At 46.6% G+C, this 21,596-nt stretch overlaps 1 protein-coding gene across 1 annotated transcript in view; it reads right to left on the bottom strand.

The window, feature by feature from the left end:
- The window catches only part of PTPRJ (protein tyrosine phosphatase receptor type J), a 171,640-nt gene that overhangs the window by 57,471 nt on the left and 92,573 nt on the right, over nucleotides 1-21,596 (bottom strand). The window lies entirely within an intron of this gene.

Raw genomic sequence — 21,596 nt, 5'->3', positions numbered from 1 at the left:
AGGCCTGTTGGCCAGGGTTAGGGTGTAGGGCCAGTGAATAGGGGAATTCAGCGTCACCGCGGGTCAACTACAAACAGTGGAGACCAGACAACTGTTGGTAGTGTTTTTTCCCACTGAAACAGCCAACAAGAGCAACTCCCCAGGTCAGCACTCCTTCTTGTCGCTACGTTGTGCACTGAGGCAAAAGGACATCGAAACACGAGTTGAGAGTCTCTGGGTCAGAAGGAAAGGAAAGCAGGACCATCACCCCATCACCCCTTCCCCAGAGCCACTTCAGGTCGAGAAATGGAGGGTATAAAGCCAGATGCGTGACAGAAGAAATCCACCGGGTCTGAGATTTTCATTGTGCAAAAATTCACCTTCTATCAGTAGGTGGCAGTCACCTTTTTTTTTTTTAAATCATACGGCAATCAGCTTTGAGAAGAATAAATGTTTGAAACAGAGGGACCTTAAAGATTGTCTAGTTGACAGTGTCTCAATCTGCCATCTTTAGATCCCTGGGGATCCTCCAAGATATTTATCATGATCCATATATTATTTCCCCCCACTTTAAAAACCTAAAATATTTCAAGGTTGTTCATTCCGTTGTTTAGTTAACACACCTTTTGGGATATTTCAAAGCAAGGTCCTTGTAAAGAGGAAAATAAACAAAAGGGACTCTAGTGGGAAAAAAGTGTCCTCCAACCTCCCATCACACTTAGAATAAAATGCAAACTCTTAACTACAGCCTATGTGGCCTCTCGGATCTCGTAGCCTCTCACACCCTTTACAATGTTCTTGAAGCTGATTCTCCCTTGGAGGCTTTACGTATTGATTCCCTTCTCCAAAAACACTCTGCCCCCCCAGACCTTCCCAGACTGTGGCCTCAAATGCCACCTCTTCACGGAGTCCGTGTCCAAACAACCAATGGAAATACGCCCCACTCACTCTCCATCACATCACTCGTGAGTTTTCTCCCGGCATTGACCTTAGCTACTGTCAGTCCCCTCCAACTGAAATGTACACTCCATGAGAACAGAAACTGCGTCTATGCCCGTGCCTAGAATATTACACACAGTAGGCACTCAATAAATGCCACAGAAGGAAAGAATGAGCCTCTCATTTTGGAGAGGAGGCAACCCCTAAGGCCCAGAGAAGACAAAAACTTGTCCAAGGTCCCACAGCAAGGCTAAGGCCAAGTCCAAGGCCAGTCAGGTCCCAGGAGCCTGATTACCCAGAGGCCAGTGTTCCTTCCACTTATCCTGAAAATTTGCATTTATCAAATGGAGAAGATAAGAACAACATTCGTTTTCATCTCATGAGACAGGTGGACAGAAGGGGGGTGGGGGGAGGGGCCTGGCCCCTGTCCTGTCTCCCAGCGATCCAGGTACTAGTACTCAAAGGAATCTAGCACTCTTCCTCTCCTCACTCCCCGCAAGCCGGGGAGGACGGGAAGCCCTGTTGATATCCTTTCCTACTCACTCCCTCTCTCAAACCTTCCATTTCCACCACTGCACTGTACCCTCAAGCCCTCCTCATCTCAGGCTTAAACTTTTCCAGCTCATCTTCCTCCCTCCAGGCCGTGCCCCTCAATCTATGCTATGCATCAAACCACATCATCCAGGATGGACCACAAGAGAGGGAGGAAAAGGAGGAGTCAGTTGCTAGTTAAGTAGCACAGGGCAGCAAACTTTTTTTTTGCCCATTAGTTGGAAAACATTAAACTACATAACCTCATGACCCTAGGATGACGTGTCCTGGCCCTTTGCAATGTAATTATCTCTCTGCCTGGGCACCTGTGTGTTGTGTCCTCACCTGGAATCCATCCAACCAAATGTTGCCTAAAACATGAAAGATCTGGGTCCTGTCCTCAGGCTGTTTACAGGAAAGTAAGGGAAATAAGACATGTCTGTAAAAAAGTAATTCAAGGTAGAAAGTACTGACAACTCGTTTAACAAGCGATTCTCGCACACCTGCACGTGTCAAGCGCTGTGCTAAAGGCCTAGAGCTAAAGCAGACAGGCTCCGAGTCACAGGAGGCCATGGCGGAGGGAGAGAGGAGGACAGACGGAGGGAGAGAGGAGGACAGACGGAGGGTGCCCTCGGGTAGTTACCACTCACTGAGGGCCCACATGAAGGTGAAGAGTGTCTGTGCATCTCAATCTGTGTTCTTTACAGTCCTAGACTCGCTAAACATCGAGTGGCTGATAGTCACTACACAGGACAACGTGTCAAAGAGCTCTGGGTTCTACAGATGAAAGTTCAAGAATCATGGTCATGGCAAAAAGGTACGTTTCCAAAGATTAAAATCATACACACAGAGCACTGGCTCTGCCACACACTGTCCCAAGTGCTTTCAGATGTTAACTCACTTAATCCTCCAAACATTACTAAAAGGGAGGAGGCACAGGTCCCTACTGGGCTGGTGAGCTACAGCACCTGGATCTGAACCCAGGCAGTCTGACTCCAGAGTCTGTGTCCTGAACCACTAGCTACACAACCTTCCAGGGTAAAGCAACTGGCGAGAAATGTACCAGGACTTAGGGAAGGTTTAAAAATTAATTTCAAGAGATATTATCAGTGTGCTTCTTTGACAAATCCAGGTACAGTTTCTCCTGGCAACCCTCCCAAAGAAGGCCCTCTGTGCCAGGCATACACACCAGCTGGTATCTTTTTGAGGCTCATCCTGAAACAGTAGCCAGAGGGATAACACACTACATCACATGGCTTCATGTCTTTTGGGCCTCACTCCTCCTTCTGTTTCCTCATCTTGACCTCACTAGGCCTTGACTTCCCAAATAAAGCATTAACAGTTTAATCCTTGCCTTAGGACCCAGGGGACCTAAAGGATGCAGACTAAAATGCAGGACAAGAGCACCTAAGAGAAGTCTGCAAGGGGTCTCTTGGGGGAGAGCTTCCTCACTAATAAAAAGGAATTAGACGGAAGGAAACACCATCCTGCTTCGTTGGACTTCAGCAGATCTACCCATGATGCCTGGAGCCGCTGCAGCCACTATGTGACAAGGAGGGAAGAACTCACCCACCTGCTGAGGATGGCTGATGTGGGGAATGAGAGAAAACACCTGGATCCTTGCACTGCCAAGTCAAGCAATTTTATTTGTTTGTTTGTTTCTTTGTGGTACATGGGTCTCTCACTGTTACGGCCTCTCCCATTGTGGAGCACAGGCTCCGGACGCGCAGGCTCAGCGGCCATGGCTCACGGGCCCAGCCGCTCCGCAGCACGTGGGATCCTCCCGGACCGGGGCACGAACCCGTGTCCCCTGCATCGGCAGGCGGACTCTCAACCACCGCGCCACCAGGGAAGCCCCCAAGTCAAACAATTTTAGACTCTTTCTACCTGCAGACTTCTTGCCTGGGGAGATGCAATACCCCTTATTATTTAATTACTCTTGTTTGGGTTGTCTAAGATTTGCAGCCAACAGAACACTATTTGACACAACAGCAACCACAAAGCAAAGTGACTAACTTTCACCTTTTTACAGATTAAAAAAAAAAAAGAAAGGTCAGTGATCTGCCATCAAGGGTTACAGAGCTGGTCAGTGAGAGGTAAAGCCAAGAGGCAAGTCCTGGTCTGCCAGGCCCCCAAACTCTTCCACTGACCACAGGAAGAAAAAAAAAAAGACCCTTGCAAACAACATCCTACAAGTTAACTGGCACGGAGGATGCCTCATAAGTACTTGTTAAAAGGATACAATCGACAGAAAGCTCATCTTCCTGAAGTTAGCTCAGAGCCTAGTTGTGCCTGGGGGTGAAATGGGAGAAAATTTCCACAGATTCATACACTGAGCATCAACATTAACTAACTGCAGAAAAGGGAAGTTGGGGACAACTTTTCAGCAGTGACAGCTAAACACGGTGATGAGAATTATCTCAGCTTCTTCCCCTTCTAAGAGGACCCCCCCCCAAAAGGCACTGGTAGTTGTGAATCGAGAAGGATTCCACCGAAATCGTCCTGCCTCCAAATGCCTTCCCTCAACTGGTCCCTCACCCAGAACTCCAAATCCAGGTAGGGAAAGAAACAAGCATTCCACAGGTTCCAACCCATTTAATCCTCACAACTCTGTGCAACAAGAACGATCATCCCCATTTTACAGATGAGGACGCTGAGGTCAGAGTAGACCTTAGGTCACAGAGCTAAGAAATTTCCCAGCTGGCTATTATGAACTTGTGCCAGGCACAGGAGGGAGAAGTACTTCAGGGTGGAGAAAAACCAGCACTTTCCACTCTCTACTTCCCTCTAGGCAAAAAATAAACCAGATAAAGTATGCAGAGCCAGGCCCAAGAGCTAGGGGCACATCTAGCTCCCAGCCTTCTCCCTCTTGGTTTCAACAGACCCAGCAATCAGAGGTGATGAATGAGCTCACCCTGTCTAGGCCTCAGGGGACACCAGAAGCCACAACCCCTGTGCCCAAACTGCAGCAGGGCACAGTAATTGCATAAAAGATGGTGGAGGTCAACTGCAGCACTATTCACAGTGGCTAAAAGGTGGAAACAACCTAACTAACAGCAGATTTAACAGAACGTGGTACACACATGCAAAGGAATTCTATCCAGCCGTAAGAAGGAATGAAACTCTGATACATGCTACAATGTGGATGAACTGTGAAAACATTATGCTAAATGAAAGAAGGCAGACGCAGAAGCACACACATTATCATTCCATTTGTACGAAATGTCCAGAATAAGGAAATCTATAGAAACAGAAGGCAGACTAGTGGTTGCCAGGGGTTAGGAAGAGGGGGAAGGGAGAGTGATTGCTAACAGGTACTGGATTTTCTTTGGGGTGATGAAAATGCTCTGAAACTAGAGAGAGGTGCTGTTTACACAACATTGTGAATGTACTCAATGCTACTGAACTGTACACTTTAAAATGGTTAATTTTATGTTACGTGAATTCCACTTCAATTTTTTTAAAACAATGATAGTAAGTAGGTGACTGTTTATTATCAAGTTCAGCCATTGGGAGGGAGGAGGGAAAGGAAGCTTCTGGAAGGAAGAGGTTGGGGTGGGGAGGGTGGGGAGGAGAAGAGGAAGGTAATAAATAGAGAGGTTTTGAAAGGTGCATTTGACAGCTGAAGAAGGGGGAATGGACACCCCCCCCACACCGAACTGGACATCAGAAAACATGGGGTGGGCAGAACAGCCTTACCAGAAGACCTGTGGGGACCTCCACTTCCAAATGCATTGTGAGGATAAAAAGGAAGGAACTCAAGTTTACTAAGCACCTACTGTGTGCCAGGCACCGAGCTGGGCTTTCTACAGACCTTGTCTGAGCACAGACTCATGGGATCTTGGGCTCTGGAACTAGACCACCTGGGGGAAATCATTCAGTGCCACCATTTACTTGCTGTGTGACTTTAGATAGGTAGCTTAACCTCTCTGTCCCTCGGTGTCTCCATCTATACACAAGGATGATAATCATACCTGCTTTGTTATAGTAAATAGGAAATTAAATGATCTATTTAAGCTATTACCACCATCATCACCTTTGAATCTTCACAGCAACTCTGCAAGGTATTTTTATCTCCATTTTACAGATGACAACACCAAAGCTCAGGTCCTACTGATAAAACCAACGGGCAATCTGAAACTCATACTTTCCAAGTGTATAAATAGTTGAACAATAACTCAGTTACCGAGGTGGGCACTGAGGCACAGAGACAGTAAGTGGCTTACCCAAGGACATACAGCCAGCGAGGAAGCACCAGAAACAGACCTGGAGGTCTTGACCTCTATCTTGACCTCAACCATTCTAGCCAAGATTCCCCAAAGCCGCCTCTCCTGGGATGCAGACCCAGATGGAGTACTCATAGCTTACCCACCTTCTCGCTATCCCCCTGCAAAGTCACCCACACAGGTGGCCCAAGGCTTCTGCAGGCCCCATAACTGGGCAAAAGGAGCAAACACTGAGGAGAGAGATGAAGCTCACTGTCTTAGGAGGAAGACATGCCAACATACAAAAAAAGAATATAATACTGTCTTCAGTTCTGCCAAGGACTTCCCGTTACCTAGATACCCCAGGCACAGCAGACAATGGTCCACCCATTGGTCGACCAGACGGCCAGGCATTAACTATGCCCAAGATCACCCAACCCTGCACAGCAGCCTTCTTCTTTTCTAAGGAGCAGAGACCGTCACTGTCAAGTCTTCCAGCCTCGTTTATCACTCCCCTCCCCCAGGGATGTGTTTCTGTTTCACAACCTCCTTTGGTTATGCTGATGAGCCAAAGCTCTCCCTCCCCCTCTCTGGAAACCACCCCCATTCCCGAGACCGTGCCAGTCACAAGAATCTTTCTCCAGGCCCAGAGAAGAGAAAACTGCTAACACTGCCCTCAATGCCATCCCAACTGGGCCAAAGCTACAGTCATTACATCAGTGGTCCACTTTGAACACGACTCCTAGATGCGCACCAAAACAGACTTGTACGTATTCTCTTCCCAAGTACCTCTGTGACTGCCCCGTTACACGTGTTTCCCAGTCCATAAACTCTGGAATAACCTGACTCCTCCCTCCCTTCGCCCTTGGTGGGTACACTCAGTGGTCATGTCCTAAAGATGCCTCCCTGTACAATGCACCTGGACTTCCCACTTCTGTCGTGTGGCCACCCTAAACCAAGACCTCATAACCCTCAGCCCTAACTAACAGAAAACAGCCTCGCTCTTGGGCTGATACAGACAGACCATTTCCACTTTTATATATTGAAGCTCTTAATACACACACCAAAAAAAAAGGAAGGGGACTTCCCAGGCGGTCCAGTGGTTACGACTCCGTGCTTCCACTGCCGGGGGCCCGGGTTCGATCCCTGGTGAGGGAACTAAGATCCCACAAGCTGCATGGTGCAGCCGGAAAAAAAAAAAAAAAAAAAAAAAAAAAATTAAAGAAAATTACTGGCATGTGATAATTCAAAAAAAAGATTTTTTTAAAATTAAGAAGTGCCAGAAGAGGGTTCTATCTGCTGCAGTATATTTTTGTTTCAGTCCTGTCACAGTATTGCTGCAATTCTACCTAAAATCCCTCATTTGAATATAAAAGGCCAAAAGCTAAATTGACAGCCCTTTGTGAATAGCAGGCCCTATTCCTTCGTCCACATACCTGGTTGCCTCTCTTCTAGTCTCTCTCCCTTCAATGCACAGTGGAAAATTAAAATAGAACTGCTAGATTACTCTTTCTAAAACGTGCTAGTATTCATCAGGACCCTGGCAGGGGCAGATGACACACTCTACCAGTTTAACGGAGGAGAGTCTGAAAAGGGTCTGTTTACAAGGGTGTGGGTGGGGCTGAGGGAAACCAGCAAGAGCTGGGCAAGAAGGGGCTGAGGGGCTGCCTCCCCCCATCTCCACTGGGGGCTTTTCCTGCTGCCGGACTGGCCCAGTGGGCAGCTGCAGGTCAAGGGCACCTGCTGGGCTAGACCGCAGAGGGCAGCTTCCTCCCAGTGGGCACAGCAGGGTGGAGGTGGGGGGCAGGGGTCTGCAGGGGCCCGCGGAAGAGCCACAGCACAGAGCTCATGTCACATCACTGCAGCTCCTGTGAATCCCGTAGGCACGGCCCAACAGAGTAATCAAGAGGGTTAGGTTCCACGTCCCCTGATGCTTGTGAGCTCAGGGACTTGGGTCTCACCCAGCCCTCCACTTCATCAGCTATAACATGGCGGAAGGATATATGCGATACAGACCCCACGTCTGAGTTCTCTTGGGGCTCTAACAAAACAAGGTTCCTATGTTCCCAGCCGCACAGCCTTCCTCCTGCCTCACTGAACCTCTGAAGTGGCCACCCGTCAGCTCACCTGATGACCTTCTGCAACCACTCCAGCCCCAGGAGCTCTCCAGGCTCTGAGGCCCTTTCCGTCCAAGCCACTCGTGCCTTTTCCTGCGGTCCTGCCCCGCGCCACGCCCTGGGCTGGGTGCCAAAGATACCAGGGGCACATACGGTGGTTCTGACTCACCAAGAGCCAGGGGCAAGAACAGCACCGAAGGCAATGACAGTGCAGTGCAGAGATGGAGCCAGGAGCCAGCCAGCTGGAGAAGCAGGGGGTGCCAAGCACCCCGTGAGTCTGGGGGACAGAGAGGGAGGGGCTCGGGTGGTTTGAGAGTGATCCTGTGTGGGTACTTAATGCTAACGGATTCTACTTGTAATAATATTGATCGAGGGCTTCCCTGGTGGCGCAGTGCTTGAGAATCCGCCTGCCGATGCAGGGGACGCGGGTTCGTGCCCCGGTCCGGGAAGATCCCACGTGCCGCGGGGCGGCTGGGCCCCGTGAGCCGTGGCCGCTGAGCCTGCGCGTCCGGAGCCTGCGCCCCGCCACGGGAGAGGCCACAGCAGTGAGAGGCCTGCATACCAGGAAAATAAATAAATAAATAAAATATTGATGGAGCCCTTAACTATTGGCCAATCACCGCACTACAGGTGTTATATTCATCAACTCCTTTAGGCCTTACAACAAGGACCCGCGAGGCAGGAACTGTGTTGATCCCTATTTTACAGATGAAGAAATAAGCCTCGGAAAAGTTAAATTCCTGATCCAGAATCCTACAGCTAGTAAGTCTAAGCTTCCGGCCCAGGTCTGCCTGACTGAGGCTCTTGACTTTAACCACTCCCAGGGGCACTAAGGAGGCTTCTACCCTGGACAAATTTCAGCTGAGACCACGGAACCCAAAGGCACTTCCGGGGCTGCCCGGAAGTGCTGCCCCTGCCTGACATGGGCCCTGGGGACAGGTGCCATCCACCCATTAAAACTGACTGAATCATGGAGGCTTCTGCACTGTTCTCCAAAGGAGCAGAGTTTGAGGGTAAATTCACAGAGCCTGGATTTTAGCAAGTGACAAAGCTTAAGGTTTTCTATTATACACGTTTGGTTTTTAGGGTTGGGTAATAAGTGACTGGATAACACAATGGGTAACAATAGATTCTTTATCCTTCTAAAACCAAGCCCACACACCATCTGACAATAGTTATTTTTACCCTCAGACATAATTAAACAAAACGTGAACCTCTTCAAGAGATTTTTAAAATCAAATAGCATCTTATGAGATTCGGTGCATGCATGCACAAATTTCAATTCTGAAAGGCCGTCATTCTTCCTTCCATTTATCTCCTATGTGAAAACTACCCAACAGCTCCCTTTAAAACTGGTATAAAAAGGTAAATCATTGACCACGAAAACGGTAGAAAGGCTGGGCGCTCCCTCTGAACCCAGAAACCAGGCACTAAACATCTTTATGGGGAACGTTCCAGAAGACAGCTGGGGCATTGTGGGGCAGCCTGAACGCCTGGCATCCACTTCCACCCTAGAGTCCACAGGCAGGGAATACACAGACCAGTAGGCAGCACGGCAAGCAGTACCGACAGCATGAGACGTCGGGCCAAGCAAGCTGAGAACGGGCTGGCTGACTGCCTCATTTGCAGAGTCATATACGACTCTCTGAACTTGACACTGTCATCAGAAGGGGCTGTGGGGAAGGGTCAGCATAATCCGCAATTTTGTGCCCCCAAAAAGCCAGGTGAGGCTGTGACAGAAGGAAAGAGCAACAATTTCCCTGCAAAGACCGGCTGGCTCATCTCGTGCCTCTTGGGGCAGTTGAAGTCATGATGAACATTTCCCTTTCAAATGCACAGAGGAAAAAGTAACCAGAGGGGCTATTTTGGTGAGGCTATGTGAACTTTGAGATGCAGAGCTGAGGATGACCTTGGAAATCCCAGGCCAGAAGTTTCCATGGGTATTTTTAGCAGCAGAACTATTTTTTTCGAAGAGTCTTATGAAGAACTATATGCATAGAGTTCCACATATCATATATATCTATGCAGGTATGTCTATGTGCATATATGTACACTTGAATAAAAGCAATCTTTTCATTATACACTTAAAGTTCAAGTTACCTTGTTCTTATTTTCAATATAATATAGATGCATAAACAAGTTAAGACACTGGTGTTCTCCAATGTATTAATAAAACTTGGTGTAACACATATTTGGGCAAGTGTTTTTATTACAGTTTCATTACAATTGCACACAGCCAAATTGGAAGGGGTTGCAGAGGGGGTGTGCTTTCTGTGAAACTCACAGGAAACGCTTATGAAACCCCCAATGCACCTCAAGGAATGCAGTTTGTAAAATAGTGATCGACCTCCCCTTTGAGTTCATGAAGGAAGAAAGTCAGTCCTAGAGCGGTTCAGCAACTCAACCCAGATCACCCAGCCCTGAGACTAAAGCACAAATTCATGGGGTCCCCAGCAGGACTCACCTCCCCATCTCATGAGAGAAACAAGAGTTGGCAGAACCCAGGCCCCTCTCTGAACCTTTTCTCCACATCATACGATAAACCCAAGGGTCCTAAACTGAAAGCTCCAGTGTCCAAATCTAGCCCACTGACATGTTTTCTTTATTCCACAGTGTTGGTTTTTTTTTTAATATACCTCCATTAGAACACTGTCCCATTTTCCCCACTGTATTTTTTCCAACTTTATTGAGATATAACTGACAAAGAGTGTATATATTTATAGTATAAAACATGATGCTTTGCCACAGTGTTTCCTAAAATCTTAAGCAAATATTTTAAAATTAGGAGACAGCATTTTGTAAATCCTGATTTTCAGCGTCTCAGGAAAAAGCAGAAGAGGAAGTGGGGGAGGGGGAGGATCTGGAGACATTTAAGCAACGAGTGGGATCTGAGCCTCAGCTCTCCCTTTGCACGGGTAAGTGCTTAGAGTTCACCACCACTCCCTAGTATTGCCACCTCAACACTGAGGACAAATGGCAGTTGCCAAGCAACACGGCACCCACACTGTTCATTTTCTCTATCAAACATGAGCATACAAAAGATCGAGAGGCCCTGTGACTTCATTATTTGGCCTATTCCATTTATTTATGTTCCCAACAAACCCTCACACCATTTGAGTTTCTGACCATTGACTGAAGTGCAGTTTGCAAAATTTGTGGATTGCAATTATTAATGAATGTTTACTTGCTAAGCTTCTCTCTTAGGAAGAGATCTCCGGCCAGCGTCAGGTGTGAATACTGTACACAATGTGAATAGAAAGTGGACCATTTTGCCTGTGCCTGAATTCTCCACTCATCCCCTGACCTGCTCTCCAAGGCTACCACCACCCCCAAAAAGGAGCAAAACCAGGGTAGAGAGCTCTGATCTTGCAGATTGTGAAAGTCAAGATTTTTCACTTCCTGCTCTTGAATCTGAAAACCACCCCATAAATCCCACCAAGTCCCTCCTGCACCGCCCATCCACCTTAGAGTACGGATAAGAATAGCTAAGAGCCACCATTTACCAAGTGCCTTCTATGTTCAGGGCCAGCTGGTCACAGAATCCTCCCCTTCCCCACCCCACCCCCAGCTGGGTGCATCCACAGCCCATGCCTTCCCAGCTCCCCCAGTCTCCCACCCCTCTCCCCCTTCCTCCCGGAGGAGGACTGAACATCAGGACTCGAGGTGCCAGCTCTGCGAGCTCTGCCTTCAACTGACCACAGAAGCTAAAGGATCTCTCATTAGCTATGAACGCCTGCCAAAAGGTCAACGGTAGATTCTATCTCTGAGGCCACAAGGGCCAGCAGTGACTGCAACAGACCCAGAAGCTCTCCACGCCCTCTGAGAAACCATCCTGGAGTAACCTTACGTTCTTCCAAGGTGTGAAGACAGAGGTTCCCACAAGCGACACCACCACCCCACTGATTCCCACTGCGCTGAGGAAGAGAAGAGGACGGAGAACGGGCTGGGGTAGAAAATCAGCGGGGCCTGAAGTCACCTCTGGATCGGAATCCTAGTACTGCCACTAATTAGCAAGGAGTCTGGAGGCCAGTGACCTCACTTCTTGAGCTCTTTCACCTGTAAGTTACCATCTACTCTGTAGGCCTGATGTGGGGATTAAGTGGCACATAGTAGGTGCTCCATAAACAGCAGCGAACATCAGTCGTCAGGTGGGAGAGCACAGGAGTTAAGAGAAGACACTCTGGAGTCCAGCCCTACCAACTGCACTCACCTGAGCCGGCTTCTCACCCTCTTTCAGCAACTATAATAGCTACCTATGTGAGCAAGGGTGGGGCAAAAGAGGGCTAAGTACGGAACTTACTTAGTTCCGTAAGTATGAACCCCCATACTGAGAGAGGGGTACCTGGGGTTCATTTGTGTGTGTTTGATAACTCTCATAACTTAAAAAAATAAATGGTTTAAACAGTATTTACCTCACAGGATTCCTGTGACAAGTCTTAAATGACATAATTCATGCGAAGCACTTAACATACAGTGGGTGCACAATAAATATTAGCTAGTATTACCATTATCACCACTAGCAGGAGCTGGGACAGGGGGGTTCAAGAGGTGAAGCATGGGGAGGGTTGAGCTGTCACAACAAAGACTAAGAAAAAGCAGAACCAGGAGGTATTTCTGCTAACATAGAAGCAAGAACAGCAGAGAAAGGCAAGACAGCATCTTGGATTCTGTTGCATGTTAAGAGGAACTCGGGCTGAAATTCTCAGACTGGCTGCATTCTCGTCTCTTGTGACCCATCACGGCCAGAGCTGCACTGAGGCCATCCTGCATCTGCCAGAGGAGAAAGATGCTCTCAGCAAACCCACCATCAACCCCACTCCCCTCGCTGCCAGGCCTGGCTCCTCCCCAGGTGCCAGGACAGTCTCAGGGTGGCCTCAACAACCAGTGGTAGTAGTAACAGGTCAGTTCTTATACAGATTTTTCTGCCTACAATATTCTCTTTCGATTACAAAGTGCATCACTGGGACATCCAGACAACTGTTCTCCAATCAGCTTGCGGTACGCGGGCCTCTCACTGTTGTGGCCTCTCCCGTTGCGGAGCACAGGCTCCGGACGCGCAGGCTCGGCGGCCATGGTTCACAGGCCCAGCCGCTCCGCGGCATGTGGGATCTTCCCGGACCGGGGCACAAACCCACGTCCCCTGCATCGGCAGGTGGACTCTCAACCACTGAGCCACCAGGAAAGCCCTCCAATCAGCTTTTAACAATAATCTAAATACAACCATCACCAAAAAAAAAAATTTTTTTTCAAGGCAAGGTCATACCATCGCCCTCTCTAAGAGACAGACCTTGGATAAAGTGGCACCTGGGTAAATCACCCAGGGCAGGTACTATTAATCCAGGGATGTCACAAAGTAAACACCTTTATTTGATATCCAAGCAATGAAAAGAGAATGCAGAATCATAAAATTATCAGCAGAGCCCGTCCACGATGGGTGAGGACAGCAGTGCAAGGCGACAGACGATTTTCAACATCTCCTAAAGCCTAATGAATGCCCTAAAACAGAGGTTGGCAAACTATTTCTGTAAAAGGCCAGACAGTATATATTTTAGGTTTTGCAGGTCTTACAGCTCTGCTGTTGTAATTTGAAATCAGCCACAGACAATGAGTACACTAAGGACCATGGCTGTGTTCCCATAAAACTTTATTTATGAGCATTAAATCTGTGTTTCATATAATTTTTGCATGTCATAAAACATTATTCTTCTCTTGATTTTTTTTCTTTTGAACCACTTAAAAATATAAGAAACCAGTCTTGGCTCATAAGCCACCCCAAAACAAGTGGCTGGATTTGGCCCATGGGACCGTAGTTTGCCTAACGCTGCCCTTAATCACACATTTACCCTGGACGGGCCACAGGCACAGGCCTACAGCAGGTCAGAGCGCGATCCTGTGGTCTGGGTCTGGGTCTGTGTCCTGGTTCTGACAATTACTAGCTTGAGTATGAAGCGGAAGTTTAACCTTGTCCTCTGACAGTAGAGATTACAACAGTCCCCTCCTGAAGACTTAACTATAATTAAATGAAATAATGTCTGGCACAAGGCAAATGTTCAAGAGAGGACAATTCTATCATTATTGCCATTGTTTCTTTGCTTTTGGCTAGAGATCAATCAACTCAGTTTAAGAACACAGGATCTCGGGCTTCCCTGGTGGCGCAGTGGTTGGGAGCCCGCCTGCCGATGCAGGGGATACGGGTTCGTGCCCCGGTACGGGAGGATCCCACGTGCCGTGGAGCGGCTGGGCCCGTGAGCCATGGCCGCTGAGCCTGCGCGTCCGGAGCCTGTGCTCCGCAACGGGAGAGGCCACAGCAGTGAGAGGCCCGCGTACCGAAAAAAAAAAAAAAAGAACACAGGATCTCTCAATGCTGGTCTGAAATTCCAATTGGCCGATAAGACATGGGAAGGAACAAAATTTTCTTAATGAATACAGGGTATTTGAGAGATAAAATACCTTGCAGTATGGGTCCGCTGGTGACAGAGGATGATGGTGCCTGGTGGTCAAAAGACACTGGCTATAGAACTGCTTTCTCGGAGCAGCCCCTCTTGTACCCTGTACATTGCAGTCTGATCCTGTCCTTTGGCACTTAGCATAAGCCAATTTATCTTTCCACATATTTATCTTTATCTATAAACTCTCTCTTAAGGTGAGGGGAGTCAACACACTTACATCTGCTTGTGCCCAGCACGTGGCCTTCCCTGTGAGATGCTCATTCAGCACTGGCTGATGGGTGGATTTTAATTGGATCTCCAGGGCCTGGAACAGAGCTGGCCTGGCTGTTAGTTAGTGGGTAAAGCTGGATACATGTGTGTGAACTTCAGGGCCTCAAAAGCAAGCAACTGGGGCTTCCCTGGTGGCGCAGTGGTTGGGAGTCCGCCTGCCGATGCAGGGGACACGGGTTCGTGCCCCGGTCCTGGAAGATCCCACATGCCGCGGAGCAACTAAGTCCGTGAGCCATGGCCGCTGGGCCTGCGCATCCGGAGCCTGTGCCCCGCAACGGGAGAGGCCACAACAGTGAGAGGCCCGCATACCGCAAAAAAAAAAAAAAAAAAAAAGCAAGCAACTGGGATATAGGTGATCAGTCACAACGTAGGAGAAAAATCTCTACTTAGAGTTGAGGAAGCAGAGGTCCAGAGAGGTAAAGGAACTTGTGCAAAGTTCCTGGGTCTGAAACTCATTCATTCGCCCACTGATCGCTAATTGCGTTCTCTATGCCAGGCCCCATGATCATATGCCAGGGACACAGAGGTGAATGTCCCCTAGTCTCAAGTTGCTCAGAGACTATCAAGGGAGGCAAAGAAATAAGCAACTGGTTTTGGTTTTTTGTTTTTCTTTCTCCCTTTAGGTGGAACCATTTAATTTGGTGAGGATTTCAACATTTTACATTCTACCACTTTACGTCTTCTGAACTTTTCAACGTACACACATTTTTTTTTTTTTTTTTACAATGTAACTGATGCCTTCTGTAAAGGAAAGTATGAGTCACAAAAGCAGAATTCACACTTCATGTACAGTTTCCCACGTATCGACATACCTCAAATCCCCTGAATCACCTGTGCTGTCATCCCCTACTCTGACTTGTGCTGGACCTACAACCTAGAAGACAAGCGCTGTCTCACTCCCTCCTTTGCCCAACTCATTCCTGCTCGTTCCTGAACCAGGACAACTTTGCCAAGCTCCGCCCCCCAGCATAGCTGGTGCTTTCCTCTGCAGGATGCTCAGCACCCCGCGTCTCCTCTTACTGTTACTGTAACTCTTTGGCTGGAAACTCCTGGACGTTGAGGACTCAAACTCACGCCTGGCACAGTGCCTGAGCTGGCCGACCACTGGACATTTGGAAGGTAAGAAGTTTAGTAGCTGACAGATAAACAACTAGGACCTACTGTAGAGCACAGGGAACTATATTCAATATCCTGTAATAATGTACAATGGAAAAGAATCTGAAAAAGAATAGATATAGGGCTTCCCTGGTGGCGCAGTGGTTGGGAGTCCGCCTGCCAATGCGGGGGACGCGGGTTCGTGCCCCGGTCCGGGAGGATCCCACGTGCCGCGCAGCAGCTGGGCCCGTGAGCCGTGGCCGCTGAGCCTGCGCGTCCGGAGCCTGTGCTCCGCAACGGGAGAGGCCACAACAGTGAGAGGCCTGCGTACAGCAAAAAATAATAATAATAATAATAGATCTAGATGTGTATAACTGAATCACTTTGCTGTACACCCAAAACTAACACAACATTGTAAATCAACTATACTTCAATTAAAAAAAAAAAAAAAAAAACCATAGTAGCTGAAAGGATGACAGTTGGGGAGAGGGTCTAGGCATGAAAATTAGATTTGATTTGGACAGCAGAAAAGAACAGAAGAGAGCATTCAAGCCAAGAATAGTGTGAGTAAAACATACAATGGCAAGAAAACACATGGAAGTGATTCTCACACTGTGGTGAGTATCAGGACCATCCGAGGAACTTAGTAAAAATACAGGGGGCCCAGTCCTGTCCTGCTTCAACCAGCCTGCGTCTCTGTGGTCTTTATCAGCTCTCTAGGTGACTCCTTTGAGAACCACTGGCTTAAGGTATTTTAAAGGGACAGTGAGAAGAGATGATGCAGTCCAGAGAGTCCCCTCTGGTCTGAAGTAGCCACAGTCCATAGGCTCCCAGGAAAACGCTGAACAACTCACTCCAGGACGGGAGTTGTCTCAGTTTGAGGAAAGTTCGATCCAGAACAAACTGCAGACATCTTTCAATGGTCTTTAAGCAAGAAAGGAGCCAGGTCTTCTGGAATCCAGGCTGAGTTTGCCCCGTAGGTTCTAGCTGGGTTAAAACCAGACTATACTTGGTGGAGAAGGCAGATCAAAGGGACGGTTCCTCTCAGATGTGCTGCAAACTTCTGGCAGCTTCCTCCAGTTCTCCCTTTAACAAATTCAGCAATCCCAACAAATCTTAGAGGGCAATCCCATCAGCCTATGTAGGAATTTGGACTAAGAGTGATTTTCCTCACTGACCAAGAACTTGAACCGTTTTCATACCAAGGTCAGGAAGACCCATGCTCTGTCACTCAGCACCCAGTAAGTCCTTTTCCTGCCTGTTGACTGGTACCATCTGTTCACACTACACATCGTTGGTCACATTCCCGTGGATCCCTTGCTTTTCCTTGTGTGCTTTCAGGAAACAAGATTCAACGCTTAAGAGACGTGATGGATGTAAACATATTCTGTAAACTGCAATGAGCTGTGCCGGCTTCCAGCCAGACCTAAAGTGAATGAGTCAGCCTTTTACAGAAGCACAAGAATGGCTGTGGAAGCCAGAGCCAGGTTCCAATCCCCACCCCACTACCTACTAGGTGTACGATACTGGGTGAGTCACCGATTCTCTTGACGTTCTAGTTTCCACATATTCAGGTGGAAAATAATGTTGCCTGACCTCCCACAGTTGTGGCAAGCAGGAACTGCCATAAGGTCTTGCACAAAATAGATGCTTAATAAATGTTAGCTGGTTACATCCCTGAGGTACACTCATCTTCAGAAGCAGAAATATTTACCTTGAAACAAAAGATACACAATACACACGCACACATACGCACACTGGTATTTTACCCAGTTGAAGATAATTATTAACTGTTAGCGATAATTACCACATTGTACAAATGAATTGCATCATATAAAGAGTCACTCTCTCCAAAAGTTTGCATTAACAAAGAAAAAGCCAAAATTCTCAAAGTCTCATAAGTCTAGTCCATCTTTCTTTGCCATCTAATAAAACACTTTTTATTTCCTTTCATGGGCTTAAACTTCACTAAAAGGCAAATTGTCTGAAGGCATGCCTCTGAGACAACAGGACTCTGTGTGTGCTCAAATAATCCCCTGTTCCAGTTGACTGTTTTCTATTTTTCTGAATAGACACTGTACAGAATCAGGAATCAGAAACGGTCCTGTGATCTCCCTAATTGCTTCCACAGACAAGTCCAAAATGGGTAAATTTTTTCAAAGACACAACTGACTCAAGCCCCAAATGCTCCTCTAGGAGTCCTCAGCCTTCTCTCCCACAATGGCCTGGACACCCCCCACGCCCCACCAGCCCTCACCCCAGGGCTCGGCAAGATCTCAAAGGGCAGGAGGGGCTCCCCCTCCAGTCAAGACCCACCTCCACCCAGGCAAGGCCAGCACCGAGAAGAGGAAGGCCATTTGGAAGGCGAAGACAACATGTTCTTGGGAATCCGTCCTCTTGCTACCCTGAAGTTATTAACCCCAAGTCTGATCCCGAATCTACCATTTGGGGAGCTGTTGTGCTACTAAGAACTTCTACACCCCCAAAATCATCCTCAGTAGCCACATACAGACTTCAGATACACGCATCCATCACAGGAGATGCTGAACGCCAGCCCACGCGATCTCAGATTTGACAAATCACAATGGAGATCAGTGTCTCAGTCTTCCTGGCATTTTACTGGGGTTCCCCAAATTCTTTACATAAGATACTTAAGGGAACAGCCAGGTCCTGTTAATCAAAAAGTTGAAATAATGCCATTTTCAGCAACAGGGATGGACCTAGAGATTATCATACTAACTGAAGTAAGCCAGACAAAGACAAATATCATATGCTATTGCTTATATGTGGAATCTAGAAAAATGACACATATGAACTTTTTTATTAAACAGAAATAGACTCACAGGCATAGGACACAAACTTATGGTTACCAAAGGGGAAAAGGGTGGGGGTGAGGGATAAAGTAGGAGTTTGGGATTAAAATATACACACTACTGTACATAAAATAGATAACCAACAAGGACCTACTGTATAGCACAGGGAACTATATTCAATATCTGTAATTACCTATAAGGGAAAAGAATCTAAAAAAGAATAGATAGATATGTATAACTGAATCAATTTGCTGTATACCTGAAACTAACACAACATTGTAAATCAACTATATTTCAATTTAAAAAAATTTTTAAGTCAAAAAAATGGTAATTATGTGATGGGATTAAGTATTAGCTAATGCTATGGTGGTAATCATTTTGTATCAAATTAACATGTTGGGGGCTTCCCTGGTGGCACAGCGGTTGAGAGTCCGCCTGCAGATGCGGGGGACGCGGGTTCGTGCCCCGGTCCGGGAAGATCCCACGTGCCGCGGAGCGGCTGGGCCCGTGAGCCGTGGCCGCTGAGCCTGCGCGTCCGGAGCCTGTGCTCCGCAGCGGGAGAGGCCACAGCAGTGAGAGGCCCTCGTACCACAAAAAAAAATAATAAATAAAAATTAACATGTTGTACAATTTAAACTTGTACACTGTTATATTATCAAGTATATTTCAATAAAGCTGGGAAGAAAGAAGGAAAAAAAAACGTTGGGCCAACAAGGCCAAGCAGAGGTTAAAGTCTTATCAGTAATGAGTTAAAAGATCAAAATTCCCAACAGGTTTGACATCAGACAGACAACACTTGTCTGTCAACTTCTGTCAAAGTTATTAAGTAAATTTAATATGCCAGGAATATCTTATTGTGATACTTGGCAAGCTTGATAAAATGACTTTATCGCCATTTTTTTAAAATGAAGATAATAAGAAACTCCAGGAAAGTCTTTTTGGCAAGATCTTTTGGTGGCATTTATTCGGGATCTAAGAGGGAATATTCCATTCTTATGTGTTTTAACAAATGAAATATCAGGAAAACAATTTTATTTGGTCCTCGCTATTCAAAGAAAAATTTCCTTGCTTGTATTGTGGCTTCTGACATCCTGCCAAGTTTCAGACACTGAAGTATGAATGGATTAAAAATGATTAAGACAGAGTAAATGCTATTAACAGCTCTTCTATTGCATGCATCTATCTTACTCAGGAGACAATGACCCACCAGGGAAAAAGCAGGGCTGAGAGGGAACTGAGCTCATTCAACACCTGCTCACTTGGGACGGCAAGGTCAGCAGTTAATGCTGGGCCCTCTCCAGCCACAGTCTGTGTCTGTCAAAGATTTGCTCCATTCATCTTGACACATAATCAAAGAACACTTCATCATAGACTGTCAGCACTGCAGGAGTCATTAGCAATCAGTGGCTTCTCTTTTGATTATTTTGGAACAGCAAAATCCTCTGGACAAATTAAATCTTATGGAAAACCCAAATAAAACCAGATAAGATGGGTAACATTATTAGTAAGCCTTAATTTTTAAAGTTCACATTTCTATCATTTACTTATTATGGAACATCAATCTATTTTTATTTTTAAACCACAACTTGGGCAAACACAAAAAATCTGAAATCGTGTGTTACATCTCATCCATTTCTGGGTTTCATTCAGTTGCACAAAAATCAATAAAATTCGGATTCACAGGGCTTCCCTGGTGGCACAGTGGTTGAGAGTCCGCCTGCCGATGCAGGGGACACGGGTTCGTGCCCCGGTCCGGGAGGATCCCACGTGCCGCGGAGCGGCTGGGCCCGTCAGCCATGGCCGCTGAGCCTGCGCGTCCGGAGCCTGTGCTCCGCAGCGGGAGAGGCCACAACAGTGAGAGGCCCGCGTACCGCAAAAAAAAAAAAAAAAAAAAAAAAAAAAAATTCTGATTCACAGAGCTGTGTAGCTGCAAATAGTGAAAGTTTAACAATTCATCTCGATTAAACAGAGAGCAGAGGTTTTACTCTTAAGGGCATCATTTTAAAAAAAAAAGTTAAGCTGGCAGTACAAAGGAGCATGAGTAGCCTCCAGTGTTGAAAGTTTTTAATTGTTTCCCAGCTTTACTGAGATATAATTGACATATAGCATTGTGTAACTTTAAGGTGTACAACGTGGTGCTTTGATATGTGTATATATTGAAAAAATATTACCACATTAAGGTAAGTTAATACATCGATTACCCCACACAGTTACTTTGCGGGGGAGGGGTAAGAACACTTGAGATCTACTCTCTTAGCAACTTTCAAGTATAAAATACAGTATTGTGTTTAAAGTGTTAAATAATAAAAAATAATATTTTTTAATTTGAACCAAACAGTTAACAGAACTCCTGAAACATTTCACAAAGTGTTTCCCTGGGAGAGTTTTAAATTACTCATCTATATTCTAATCTTATACAAACTCTACTAAAGGATTTAAAGAAAGAAAAAAAAAAAAAGAAGGAACATTCCCTGATTCTCTGAAGCCAATGTAATCTTGATACTAAGGCAGACAAGAACAAAATGAGAACGGAAAATTACAGGCCAAAGATATACATGAACATAGATGCAAAAAATCCCAAACAAAATATTAGTAAAGACGAATCCAGCAATGTATCACAACCAAGTTGATTTATTCCAGAAAGGCAACAGTGGTTTAGAAATAGAAAATATGTCATTTATTACAGTATCAAGTTAAAAAAAAACGTTTCTCTCAATAGGTACAGAAAAAGCATGTGATAATATTCAACAGTCATACAAGAAAAGTTCTTAGCAAATTCAGACTAGAAAGGAACTTTCTTGACTCAACAGTGGCAGACATCATTCTGAACCCAGGTGAAACTGAGGAGGATTCTCTTTAAAACCAAGACCAAGACATGAATTGTCAGCTATACCTCAGTAAACCTGGGGGGTGGGGGGGAATCAAGCCCAAGACCGAGGATGCTCACTGTTACCGCTTCAGTTTATATGAGACCAGAAAATAAAATAATTAGATAAGGGACTTCCCTGGTGGCGCAGTGGTTAAGAATACGCCTGCCAATGCAGGGGACACAGGTTCGAGTCCTGGTCTGGGAAGATCCCACATGCCGTGGAGCAACTAAGCCCGTGCGCCACAACTACTGAGCCCGCGTGCCACAACTACGGAAGCCGGAGCGCCTAGAGCCCGTGCTCCACAACAAGAGAAGCCACCTCAAAGAGA

Source organism: Kogia breviceps, chromosome 7 (assembly GCF_026419965.1).
Source record: "Kogia breviceps isolate mKogBre1 chromosome 7, mKogBre1 haplotype 1, whole genome shotgun sequence".
NCBI lineage: Eukaryota > Metazoa > Chordata > Mammalia > Artiodactyla > Physeteridae > Kogia > Kogia breviceps.
Note: the sequence above shows the minus strand (reverse complement) of the source record. Positions and strands in the feature narration are given on the sequence as shown.